Source organism: Eptesicus fuscus, chromosome 16 (genome assembly GCF_027574615.1).
Source record: "Eptesicus fuscus isolate TK198812 chromosome 16, DD_ASM_mEF_20220401, whole genome shotgun sequence".
In the NCBI taxonomy this organism is placed as follows: Eukaryota; Metazoa; Chordata; class Mammalia; order Chiroptera; family Vespertilionidae; genus Eptesicus; species Eptesicus fuscus.
This window is the reverse complement of record NC_072488.1, coordinates 23,342,050-23,355,397: the sequence shown is the minus strand read 5'-3', so window position 1 is coordinate 23,355,397 and position 13,348 is coordinate 23,342,050. Positions and strand designations below refer to the sequence as shown.

Sequence of the window (13,348 nt, the reverse complement as noted above, 5' to 3'; positions counted from 1 at the left end):
CATTAAGGTCTTTTGTCCCACAAATCCAGCTGGATGAAACGTTAGATTTTTCAGTGCACACGTAAAAATGGTCAGGTTAGATAACTTAATAAGGTAGAGCAATAGGACATAATAAATTCAACTTATACTCAGAGGAAATAGATTTAATTTCTAGCTCTCAGGCTCATTGAGCCCCTTTGCTGAACTTAATCCAGGTCTCGGTGTTCCCGTTGGTAAAACAAGAATATTAACTGACTTGTCACAACCCTTAGGACATGATAAAGCGCTATATACATGTAAGGTCTCATTATCATCATCAGCTAGGTACACAAAGGCTCCTTATCACTATATTCATATGGAGAGACAAATACAGAAAAGGTAAAGTCTTTGAAATGTCTCTTTTTAACCTCATCTGAAACATGCTTGTACTGCCTAGTTTCTGGACTAGCTATTTGCTGACATTTGTGTAGTCAACCACAACCACAGCAAGCAGGATGGCATTTATCTTGTATAATAATACAGAGTGCTCCGTTGTAAAGTAGGATCACCGAAATGAGTAATAATCACACCAGCGTCTAAGGTATAACCAGCAGGGTCCAGGTCAACAGGCAAGCAGCCGATAATTTGCCCAACAACACTGAATTTCATCTGCCCACAGCCTCTATCTACTGATTATACAATCAATACACCTCAGATGAGAAGAGCTAACAGCTGACCGGGGCAGATCAATGCTAGCAAATAAGCGCTTCATGACAAAAAGTTTGATAATTACCATTCTGAAGCCGTGTAAATGTTGTTTCTATTGTAACAACGTTCGTGATGATACTGCTATGATTGCACTGTTATTATAGGTTTAATGTTAGGCAATCAAGCTACAGTGGTCTAGATATCAACAAACAGCATCAAAAGAAAACATCAAATTGTCCCTATTCTTTTGACACTGTAGCTGAGAAATCTTTCTACGTTAGTGGCCCTAAATGAACAATAATAAGTGACAATTTAGTGAAAAACACTATTTTCACATCTTACAAAAGTCATGCAATATAGATTGATACAAGTATTATTATTTCTAGGACCACTTGAACCAGGGGATTAAAATAAATTTAGTCCTGTGAATACGGTTTTCTTTCTTTCCATTTTTCACATACACCATTTAAAGAGGATTTATGTAAATTTCCCCGTACTCATTTTTCAAGCATTAGTACAGTCCTAAGTATAGAGCACCTTGGCTTGATTTAATTACGATCGTGTCTAATACAGCACACTTTATTTTCTTTTATTTTTGAGCCCTGATTGCTAGTTCATTCTCAATCATTAACATTTAGAAGAACTAGTCATTACTGGTTTTCAATAGCTGCTTGGGTTCCTATAAGTACTTAGAGTCTTAAAACACAGAAACGGAAAACAGACATTTCAAAGGTAGAACAAATCAAGACTCCTAGAGGTAGGGTTCAAGAAGCTCTGGGTGTGTGGGCAATGGAGCATACAAATTCTTAACTTTCCCATTTGCTTTTAAAAAACCACAAGGAATTGGGTCTAAAAAAAAAAAAAAACTAGGACACCTCATTTCTGTAAGGTGCTTACTCATATAGAAAAGTGGGAACCGACTCCAAAATGAAAGGCTTTTCAAAAGAATGGCAGTCACTTTGAGCCACAATAATCATTTCTACGAGGGTATGTCTGACTTTCGATTTGTGCGGCACACATTAATCGTCACGTTCATAAAAACATCCCCCAGCAGCACCCAGACAGCAACGAAGTTACCTGTCTAAAACTTGGTCTCCACATTCCTGAGTGGCCAAATCTCTCACTGTCTGGGGTAAATTGCCGCCTTTCCATGTAGATAAGAGATACAGAGGGGAAGAGGAGAGCAATGCTAAGGAGTTTGTCAATACTCAGGAGAGAAGGGGCAAACCAAAACCTTTTGTGGGCAGCAGTGCGAGCAAGATTTTCAGCATGCTCAGGGGTTGCTGTTAAATGTCTTTTTCAGCTGCATTCTCTCTCTTTCCAGTGCAGCTTCTACCTCGCAATAGAGTCAAAGAATGTGATGTATATTAAAATGCTTTGCCTCTCAGATGGGGTTCATTTTTATTCAGGGACAATTTTGCTGACTGACAGGTAAGCGTTGGGTGCTGAAATTGGACCTGAGCAAGAGCTTTGCATTTCATTTGCTCCATTACACCAGTGCATGAATTACTGGGCTTCCACGTTGGCATCTTTCCATTACTTTCAAATATCTGACATGAGCAAAATGACTCATCTGACATTTTATGTAACAAATTTGTTCCAAAAAGGATAGAACATTATTACATTATTTTATATACGTGGGTACCACAACCTTCCACCCAAATCTGACCAGAAATTGTAAGTGTATAAATAGTAGCTGATATCAGTTTAAGAAAACACACGGCCAGTGACAGCTATAAAATATCCCGGCAAGAAACACGTCTGCTATTTTGTATTACCCACTGTCACTTCAACCTACTTCCTGAAATGTTAGCAAACTTTAGCCAAAGATGTAGCTTTGTATTTTGGTTTCACTTCCGCCACTGAGTCAAGTTTGAGGCATTATTTATTCTAATGCACCAGTACTTCAACTTTTTCCCTTTCTAATCAGTTGCTTTAATATGTATTTATTTTCCGGACGAGGCAGGATTGTCCCTGACCGCTGCTGGGAGGCTGCCCGGCGAGTGGCGTGGGCTGTGTGCGCTGAGCAGATCCAACTTCTCCACCAGGACTGCTGCGGTCGCGTGATCGTGGGACGGATAACCGGTTTTCCATGGACACAGCCTAGCCGAAAGGTGCAGCCTTTCCGCCTCACTGGCCGACCCACCGGCCTGATGACAGCATCTCCGGGTCCCTTCCCGACTCAGCCCCACTCAGCCCGACTCAGCTCCCGCAGCCCTCGGCCCGCGGCCTCTCACGGGTCGCCAGCAGCCTGTATATCAGCAGTGGGGTGGCCGCCAACAGACTCGTGCTCCCCGGCCACCGGGTCATCAGCGTCTCAGGGGAGACAGTAAACACCTCACATGAGGACATCCAGTACGCGCAGGTGCCTGTGGCTGGCACGCCCATCTCACGTCTCTGTGACTTCTTTGACCCCATTGCCGAGCACATCCACGGCGTGGAAAGGCAGCCGGGTCGCCCTCGGCTCCAGCCGCTCCGCCTCGCCTCCCTCGTGAAGTATCACACCGTGTCCCTACTGGATACCCACACGTGGACCAAGTCCTGCCGACCATCATCCGACCTAACAACGGCTTCTGGGAAGAGGGCGTCCTATAGGAGTTTCGGCTATTTGGCAAGAAAACCTTGCACAGGGTCAGCTCCCTGTGGGAGTGGTCCCTGACATCTACCAGAAGGAGGTCCGTTTAATGATTCCACCGTGAGCCGTGCCACCAGCCCCGGCGCCGAGGCCGCAGGTCCAGTTCTGCCGTTGATCCTCCGTTAAGAACTGAACTGAGCCCCGGCCGGTGGTTGGACCGTTGGCCCGCGCACTGAACGGTCGCATGCAGGGCGCATGCCTGGGTTGTGGGGTTCATCCCTGCCCCGGCCCCCCGTTGGGGCGCGTGTGGGAGGCAGCCGATGGCCTCACATCTCTCTCTCTCTCTCTCTCTCTCTCTCTCTCTCTCTCTCTCTCTCTCTCTCTCTCTCTCTCTCTCTCTCTCTCTCTCTCTCGCTCTCTCTCTCTCTCCCCTCTCTTCCCCTCTCTTTAAAAAATAAATGGGGGCGGGGCCCGGCTAGAAGAGGTCAATAGGGGGAAAGGGGGGGACAACAAAAAAGATTAAAACAAACAAAATCAATGGAAAAAAATATCCTGCGGTGAGGATTAACAAAACAAAACAAACAAAAAAAGATCTGGACTTATTCTACTTTTGTGATACAGAAAAAAACATATGATGCCTTTTATCAGAGCAAGAAAAAAAAGAGTACTGTAGCTTTTAATCTTGTAATCCATATCTTTAAAGATTAAACTCACTAAATGTATATTTAAAAGTATGTGTTCACTGTCCTTACAGAAACATATTCCCTAAAACAGCACAGGTGAGTAATAGAGTCAAGGAGCTGAGAGGCCTGTATCAAATAATCATTCACAGTTGTAATGCTCCTTTTGCTGACAAATACAGAATTATTTGGTCTTCAAATCCTCCTAACTCTCTTTCCCTTTGAATGTTTTCTTTCTTTAAGCAACAAGTATTTATACAGGCCATGACTCACAACCCTAAGATACCTTCTCATTCCAAAGCTAACATTACACCCAGTTACCCAGTTTGCCCTGTAGAACTAGGAAAGGTGTTTCAATTCTTTGCTAAAGGCCAGTGTTATTCCAGAGAGCCTTGCTCCAGGTAGAAGAGTAGGGAAGAAAAAATCCTCAGCTCTATGACTCAGCCAGGAGTTTTCCCACCTCTTCACTTAAAAATACCTCAGTGACATGTTACAATCTGCCATCTAAAGCTGAAGAGCACAGATATGCACTCAAGAGTTTATCTAGGTGACAGGATAATATTTCATGAAGTACAGCATAATTATGTGACAGCAAAGTTTAAAATATCATGTTCACTGTTAGTATGAATACATCAAACTAATACAGTGTTATTTCCATGTGAAATTATTAGCCTCATTATTATATAATGGTATTTTCTTTAACAAATGGTCTCTTATAAATGTTAAGTTCTTTATATTATTGTATATCCTTAACAATGTTTACTTTTAATCATTATTCATATGCTGAATTTATATAAAGCTATAATAAAAAATGAGGCATTCAAGAAGTTTCATTACTTTTGTTATTACAATTCATCTGTATTAAAGAAGCATCTGGGAATTCATGGCATTTCCCTGGAACAACCAGCATCAAAGTGATTTGCCTGCTCTGAGGAATCACTTCACCAGAATGCTTAAAGAAGGTATTTCATATTTGAATATACCTTTGAAGAAATGGTATTAATAAATGGTCAAAGAAAGTAAATATTTAGAAATAAACTCCTTGAAAACAGGTCCAGAATTGAACACCAGTGTTCTTTCCACAGAAACTGAATGAATGAATGTCCTTTGCAATATTTTTGTTTTGGGTCTGATGACTATTGAAGATGTGGAGCTACTTAAGTGTCAATGGCTATCTTTTGAGTTGCATTTTTAAAATTGTGCAAGTGAGGCTATTTCTAAACAAATCACAAGCACTCTCTAGCTTCACCAGTGCACTGACTATTATTCTTGACTCCCTTCTCTCACCAACTTGAACATGCTGATCCTCAGACCTGAGTAATCTCACCAACCACAGCCTCCTTACCTGCTCCTATGGCTGCTGAATAATATCAGTATAAGTCACAAAACCACACTAACTTTGATCAGTGATCACATTCATGCTGGACCCTCATGAAATTCAACAAGCTTTCTATTTAATTTTTTTCACCATTCAGACTTGCCTCTGACCCTTCATTTTCAGCAGATGACTGCTTCCTCAGCCACAGAGCACCACAACCCATAACTTCTATCCTCTTTACTTCAGATTCCCTGGGTCTTCTTTTGCTTCTGCCTCTCCCCTCTCTATGTTCTTAATCTCATCCATCCCCATCTGCTGGAGATAAACAACGTGAATGTATTGAATGCCACTGAACCATACACTTAAAAATGGCAAATTTTGTGTTAAGCATATTTTATAACCATAAAAAGTAAAATATTCTTAAATTGCAGAGTATCTACATTAATAAAAGAGAAATATGTAAATTGACCATACCTCCATGACACCCACCAGCCAATCAGGGGTGAGTATGCAAATCAACTCAACAAAGATGGCAGGTTAATTTGCATACACAGGTGCAGAGTGGCCGGGCGGGGCAGGACGCCTGCTATGATGGGGAGGGTGGGGGGCAGAGGGAGCTACAGGAGTGGCGCTATGGCCGGAGCGAACACTGACGGCTCTGGCCGGAGCAAAGGCGGAAGGCGGAAGGCGGAAGGCGGAAGGCGGAAGGCGGAAGGCGGAAGGCGGAAGGCGGAAGGCGGAAGGCGGAAGGCGGCGGCCTGAGCGAAGGCCTGGGTCCCAGGTGCTAGAGGAAAACCAAGTGCTGGCAGCCAGGGGAAGGAAGGCCTATTCTTGCACGAATCTTCGTGCAACGGGCCTCTAGTTTGTCAATAATTCATGAAAACAGTTCATAAATGATTGACATGTCATACAATGTTCTAATGAACATATAATGTTTATGTTAATGTTGTCTCAGTATAAGTTCTTCAAGAGCCATAACTTATATTCCTTTTTTATTTATAACCAAGATTATATCAAAGAATATCTTAGAACAATGTTATATGAACAAATGGATCATGAAAAATAGTGCAAACAAATGAAGCACATTACATATATGTATTTGTATTCATTTGGTATTAAGCCTTAGAAACAAGAGACTCCACAAAATTGCTGCACACAGGTATTAATTTTAAAAAATTATGATGCCTAGCTACTAACTATGAAAAGAACAGAGTAAATTTAAAGTAGGATAATGTTTTAGTTTTATTTGCACTGATTTATGTCTGTGTGTTTATTGAATGCATATTAAAACAATATTAAAACCTGACCTCAAATACTATCCCAATGGAACAAATTCTTTGTTCCCTCCTGTTTTAAGGAAACCCCTCCTCTTTTACCTCACCTCTACAAAGTCTCCATTCTTACATCTGGAGAAAAAAAAAAAAGAACAAACTTCTAGTTAAAGTCCACATCTTTCTATATTACTGTACAAATCTACCTTTTAATTCAGATCTTCTCTCTTAAATCCTGTTATATTGGTAAAAAGAACTGAGTTTAAAATATCAGCTCTAATTCCCCCCAAACAAAAGAAAGATTGCATTAAACAGTTTTGTTTATTGATCCTCAAGTCCCTTTTGACCTTGTCACCATGCTCTGAATTTAAGCACTCAACAACTCCCAATTATCTATCCTTTAGCTCCAAACATTTTTTAATTTTTGTTTCAATGAGTGCCTGTCTAAAAATAAAATAACACTAAAATAATATAGGCTGTCTTTACAAGATAAAATATGCAGAACTCTGATATCCTGTCAGTCTCTGATGATCTTCTTAAAACATGGTCCCCAAATGTGTGCTTTTATAAGCTAAGTGGAATCACATTATATAGTAGTATAGATTGTTTTCAAAACAGCCTGTGGCCTGTTTTTGTTGGTTTGCTTTTAATCTTTTAAAAAGTAGAATTATTCACACCAAACGATCTAAAAAATTAGGTGACTTTAATCAAGTTTGAAGAAATAGAAGCAGATAAGAACAGCTATCAGCCTTAGTAGTTTCCACCATAGATTGCTCCAGCTGTGGTCAGTATCAATAACAATAAACATTTACTTAGTTCTGACTGCACAGAAGGAACTGTCTACTCCCATGTAAATAAATAGATACAAAGGGACTCAGATAATAGTATTTTGTTAAATTCCTAGAATGCAATTGTTTGAAAGAAGATGATAAATCTATTGTTCTAACAGATTTAGCATTGCCACAGGGAGTTCATCATAGTTCAGTCATAAATTAATTGCACAGTAGATTTATTCATCTATCATTTTCCCATAACAAGTCTGATCATGACTGCTTTGTATGTCTCCATTTGGCATGCTAGGGTTTTATTCATTTAACAGGATTACTTATTAATCAGGCATTTATTGAATAAGGTTTAAAGGAACTCAGTGGGTCTGATGCATTAGATCTATCATTAGGATTACTTTTATTGCAGGTATTCCTTTAAATGGGCCTCATTGTTTTTTGGGGAAATATCACTCATAAGATGGATATTTTCTCCTTAATACATTTATCCTGGCTTTATAAAATACCTGATATGGGGCTGATCCAATTAAAAAAGAAAAAAATTAACCATGTAGCATCTCTGAATTTGTTTTTTAGAGGGGAAAAACAATTCTAAATTAATATCTGATTTTAAAAAATAATCCTAGTTAAGAAAAAAATCCTCCTTGATCCAAATGGCAACTTTTAAAAAGGGTAACCAACAATTATAAAAATTCCCCATACAAATAAAATCTGCCAATTGCTATAAAATTCACATTATCAGACTGATGTGTCATTTTACCTTATACCAGGGGGAAAATGTCATTGCAACAAAGAGCATTTTATTTGAGGACTAAATGAGTAATGACTGCACTTGAAGCTAATGCACAGAGGAAATGGAGGAAAGAGGATTGGCAATGACGGAGGCCCAAGATTCCCTTGATAACTACATTCCTTGACAATTCTAACCCACATCGATCATGCCAGCCACTACCTCCACAAAGAGAGAGAAATGGAAAACAGAGAGAAGAGGTGGCATGAGAGATAAGAAGAGAGGCAGGAAAATCATGGAATTTGAGAGTTGGAAGGGATTTTACAGAACTATTGAGGGAAAGTAATAATAGTAATGGTATATAGAAATATATTTCATTTGATTACACATGCAAATGTTGTAAAATCTCTCCCAAGAAAATTCCCATTCCTATAATAAGCTGTAAGAAGCCTATGATATTTGCATCTTGACTTATAGACCTTCGGCAGGTAGGCAGAAATATTGCAAGTAACTGAACTTAGAACTTTGGAAAATGAAAAACATTTATTTTGAAGCAGTGAGATGGTGTTATCACCAGTTATTAATAGTCTTCCTATTGAGTTATCTGTAGGTACAACTGTTTCATGAATAAAAATAACGGGAGAATGTGAATTTTATTCATGAGGCAGAGTCTCTCAGAACACACACACTGGGGTTCTAACTGTCTAGCATTAATCTAAATAAACAATCCAGAAACTGAAGTAAGATGGCCAGATTGCTCAGGTGAAATTCAGAGACTGCCCTAAAGACTGGCATTTCAACCACCATCATGGCATCTAAGCCAAGACCTGACCATTGTACCTTATAAATATATCCTGAGTGCTTCCCCTTCTCTCCCTTCTATGTCTTCCACTGTCCTCGCCCTTGCTCCAGTTTCCCGTTCTGGGCTTCTGCAGTGGCCTCCCCGGGGCCCCTCAGAGCCCACACCCCATTCCTGCCCTTGTCATTTGTGCATTCTGTAAGCAGAGGGTTCGTCATAAGTACCAGGCTATGCATGTCATTCCCCTAGCTTTGCACCTTCAATGCTTTGTCACTGCTTTTAGGGGAAAGGCCAAAACCCCTGCCATAGCCCATGAGGCTCTGCAAAGTCTGGCTCTTTCTCTTTCTTCTGTTTTGCTCACCTGCTCCAGCCAGGCTGGCCATTTTATAAATAATTTTTTTAAATATATTTTTTATTGATTTCAGAGAGGAAAGGAGAGGGAGAGAGAGAAGGGAGAGAAACATTAATAATGAGAATCATTGATCAGATGCCTCCTGCACGCCCCCCGAGGGGATGGAGCCCACAACCTGAGCATGTGCCCTGATTGGGAATCGAACCATGGCCTCCTGGTTTATAGGTCGACATTCAACTACTGAGCTACGCCAGGCTAGCCATTTTAGACTTTTTGTTTCTTTAATGCCAAGCTCATTGCTGCCTCAGGGACTTTGCATACACTCTTCCCACTATCCAGAACACTGTGCCCCACTTTTTTCTTTTTTCTTTTTGCCTCTAAATCACATGCATCCTTTGGATTTATGCTGAACTGTTTCTCAAGAATGCATACCTTGATCTCTCCAGCCCACCATGGCAAGTTAGACCTCCTTGTTATAAGCTCTAACAGCAACATTTATCATAGTACAAGTAAACAATTAACCTTTCCAGGTCTTGCTTGTACTCCATGAGGACAGGAATAGTATTGTGTCTCATTCACCAGTTTCCCTCATGCTAAGTAAGCAGTCAATAAACACTGGGATGAATAACCCTAGATCCACAGAGAGCAGTGACCATCAACTTTGAAAACAGCTTCTATGGCTGTGCTGTTGAAGGAACCAGTTAATGCCTGGTTTGGCTCCCAAATTTTGGATTCTGTCAAAAGTTGTACTAGCAGGGTTGTGCCAGGACAACACACATAACTACGAAGAAGCCTGCCATGGGAAGGCCTCTCTTCTTATCTTCTTTCGATTCTCATCCCTCTCGTGTCTGCCTCTATCTAATAGCAATCTTTCCCTTCCAGAAAACAAGCTGAGACCTAAATTCAGCTTCCTCCAAATGGAACCCCACTTCCATCAGTGCACCTGCTTAGACACTGTTACTCAAAACTGTGTGTGTTGTATACTTTCCCTGACTTTACAACAAAGAATTTACATGAGAAAGAAGCAAGATGTTCAAGACTCTCTTGAATGAACACAGTTTTTTCATTACAATTGATAGCTGTTGCTCTGTGCAATGCTTAGGGCAGAAATATGAGTGTTCCTGCTCAGCAAACATGTCTGTGTAGTGGTCACCCACAGCTCTGTGGTCCTGTGGAGAGCATTTTAATATGCCACTGACTGATGGCTGGATTGCATATGTCATATAAACTTGACAGAAGTGCTGAATTAATGTTAATTAGGATAATCTCAGAGTTCTTTGGATACCCAAGACTGAACCAGTACAGCTAAAAGAGCTGCAGGAAAATTGCTCTTCCTCCATTACATCATTCCAATAATTCCATACTGAGAACACTTTATAAACCCACATACAAAAGATTTGATAGTTTACAAACCCACATAGGAATCTCTTGGTCAACTGGTAACACTCATAGGCAGAATTTACTTCTGGACTACTGGTCCCTATGGTAACAGTCCTCCTCCTTCAAGCTTCTGACTTTGGCTCTACTCTGACACTTCAATTCTGCTTTCTGCTACTACTAGATGTTTAACCCTGGAATCTTGTCTCCCTGAGAAATATTTACAAATCAGGACCCAACTTTTAAATACACACTTACAAATCCTTGTTATAAGCATTAAGAGACATGTCAACTGAGATGTTTTAACATGTATGTTTTCCGTTTATCTTAATTTTTTAAATTAAAAGCACCCTTGAACTGTCTATTCTTATACAATTTCTCAGACTGCATCTACTCATAAATGTCAAGTGGAGTTCTCAGATTGTCAGTCAAAAGGCCTAGATTTGTTTAGATTCTGCCACAACTTCCTTTTTGTAATTGAATTTATTGGGGTGACATTGGTTCACAATACCATACAGGTTTCAAGTGTACAACTCAACAATACATTATCTATACACTGCATCATGTGCCTGTCATCCCAAGCAAAGTCTCTTTCTGTCCCCATTCCCCCCCACCCCCCATTTGCTCACCTCCACCAAGCCCACACCCCCTTTCCCTCTGGCTATCACCACACTGTTGTCTGTGTCTATGTGTTATGTATATATGTTCTTTGGCTAATCCCTTCACCTTCTTCTTTCATGCAGTCTCCCCACCCTCTCCCCTCTGACAGCTGTCAGTCTGTTCCACGTATCCATGCCTTGTTTCTATTTTGTTCGTTGGTTCATTTTGTTCATTAGCTTTCACATATAAGTGAGATCATATAGTACTTCTTTTTCTCTGACTGGCTTATTTCACTTAGCATAATAATCTCCAGGTCCATCCATGCTGTCACAAAGGTAAGATTCTGCCATAACTTCTTAACCTCCTCTCTTATGGCTAATCTTTTTTTTTTTTAAACAATGATGTTAACATCCCATTTCACTGCTGTGACGAAGAGGGCTGCTTGATCCTTCCACCATCAACTAGAAGCTCCCACAGTGGCCTTGTGGTTCATAGGCCTTTAAGACTGCCCCTGTGTGAGTCAAACAATAGCTCACATAGGATCCGGCAGTCAGACTGAAAAGAAATTCCAAAATCTGCCGCAAAGGATTAATTGAACTTGGCAATTTGTTCTCTTTCATAAAAAAAATACTTGTAGTACCTTTTTGTAATACAACAATAAGCCACCATGTGGATTTCTGCAGAATTCTGGAACAAAGCCAGAGCAACAATAGCGCTTTTTCTTTAGGAATAAGACCCATATGTCAAAATTTATCTACAAACTCAATTTAGCTTGCTGCTTCATCATGCTAGGAGAATAAGTACAAAATTATATTACTGTTCATTATGTCTAGGGGGACCCCAGTTTATTATTATTCGTGCCAGGGTAGTACAGTAGCCTCAGCAATGGCGATTGCTGTATGGAGATGTGCCAGTCTCGTAATGGTTATGAGTGGATCATAATACTATACTTGGGTTCAGCAAATGTTTAATTGACATGAAATATGCAACAGCCAGTAGAGATAATTTGTAATCTTCAATTCCTTTTTAGCCTCCTCTAATTTACCCAACAGATTTATGGGCTATGGACTCCCATGCATGCACCCACACATAAGCACATGTTGTTATATGACAAAACAATATTGCATAGCAAACTACCTCTGTGTGCAAAGATCTGAAATAGCAACACCAACTTTCAAGAATTCAGCCTTCCTGTTTATTTTTACACTAAATTACAGAATCCTGGGGTTTGGAAGAAGAAAGAAAAAATGATAAAGATTACATAAGGTTGTTTGGAACAAGAAGGTAAACAAGAATGCTACAGGACCAGTGTTTGGGGTGTGCAATGTAATAACAAAGGGTGACAGGAAGAAGATGGTAGGTATCAATTCCTTTTTTGCTCTGATTTAATTTTCTCTCTGGAAAGGGTAGAACAGGAATCAAAAAGGAAGATTCAAAGCCCATCTAAGATGGAAGATACTAAGAAAATAGCATGAAGTCATTTCAAGTGGATTCAAGCTTGCAAACTTAGACCAACTGCATTCCAGGGTACTGAAAGAGTTTGAGGTTGAGCATGCAGAATCAAAATTAGGAATTTTGAGACATCCAAAAAAACAGGGCCTGAGGTGCCAGGAGAATGGAGATGAGTACAGGCTTTGTTCAGAGTTTTTAAAGGTAAAAGATAAGGTAAAATTATAACCCCCAAAATGTATAACTATAACCCCTCCCCCAAAAACTACATATTAATAAATGAAATGAAAGTATGCCAAACTCATCCCATCCCCTCCCACCACCCCTTTTTGACAGAACAATCAGACTGTCATTGGAAGAATGCCACAGATTATCTCTTAATTTCAAGGCAGCATTTAACTAAGACCCAGAAAGATCCTTAGGGACAAGATCAAGAATAAGCAGCCAAGTTAGTTGATGGAAGTCAACATGCCTTAGTAGAAATTCCCAGAATGGTGTGTTTAGATCTAGCCTATTTGAAAATTTTACCTACAACTTGGAAAAAGACTTCAAAGGCCAACTTTTTGGTTATTTTTCCAATAGCCAAAGCAGGAAAGTTAGTTAATAATCTGATAAATAGAAATTTGAATTAACTTTGATTGGCATAAAAATGTTTAAAGCCAATATTATTCCAATTCAAATGCAATTTGGCAGGTAGAAATATAAAGCTTATTTACCTTTAAAAAATCAAGTACCATGTATAGATT

General features: G+C 39.9%; 1 protein-coding gene and 1 pseudogene across 3 annotated transcripts in view; one reads left to right on the top strand and one right to left on the bottom strand.

Annotated features, from left to right (window-relative positions):
- CAMKMT (calmodulin-lysine N-methyltransferase) overlaps positions 1-13,348 on the bottom strand; it is a 298,063-nt gene that overhangs the window by 128,228 nt on the left and 156,487 nt on the right. The gene's annotated exons all lie outside the window — the stretch shown is intronic.
- LOC114230324 (dual specificity protein phosphatase 18-like) lies at positions 255-3,365 on the top strand (annotated as a pseudogene).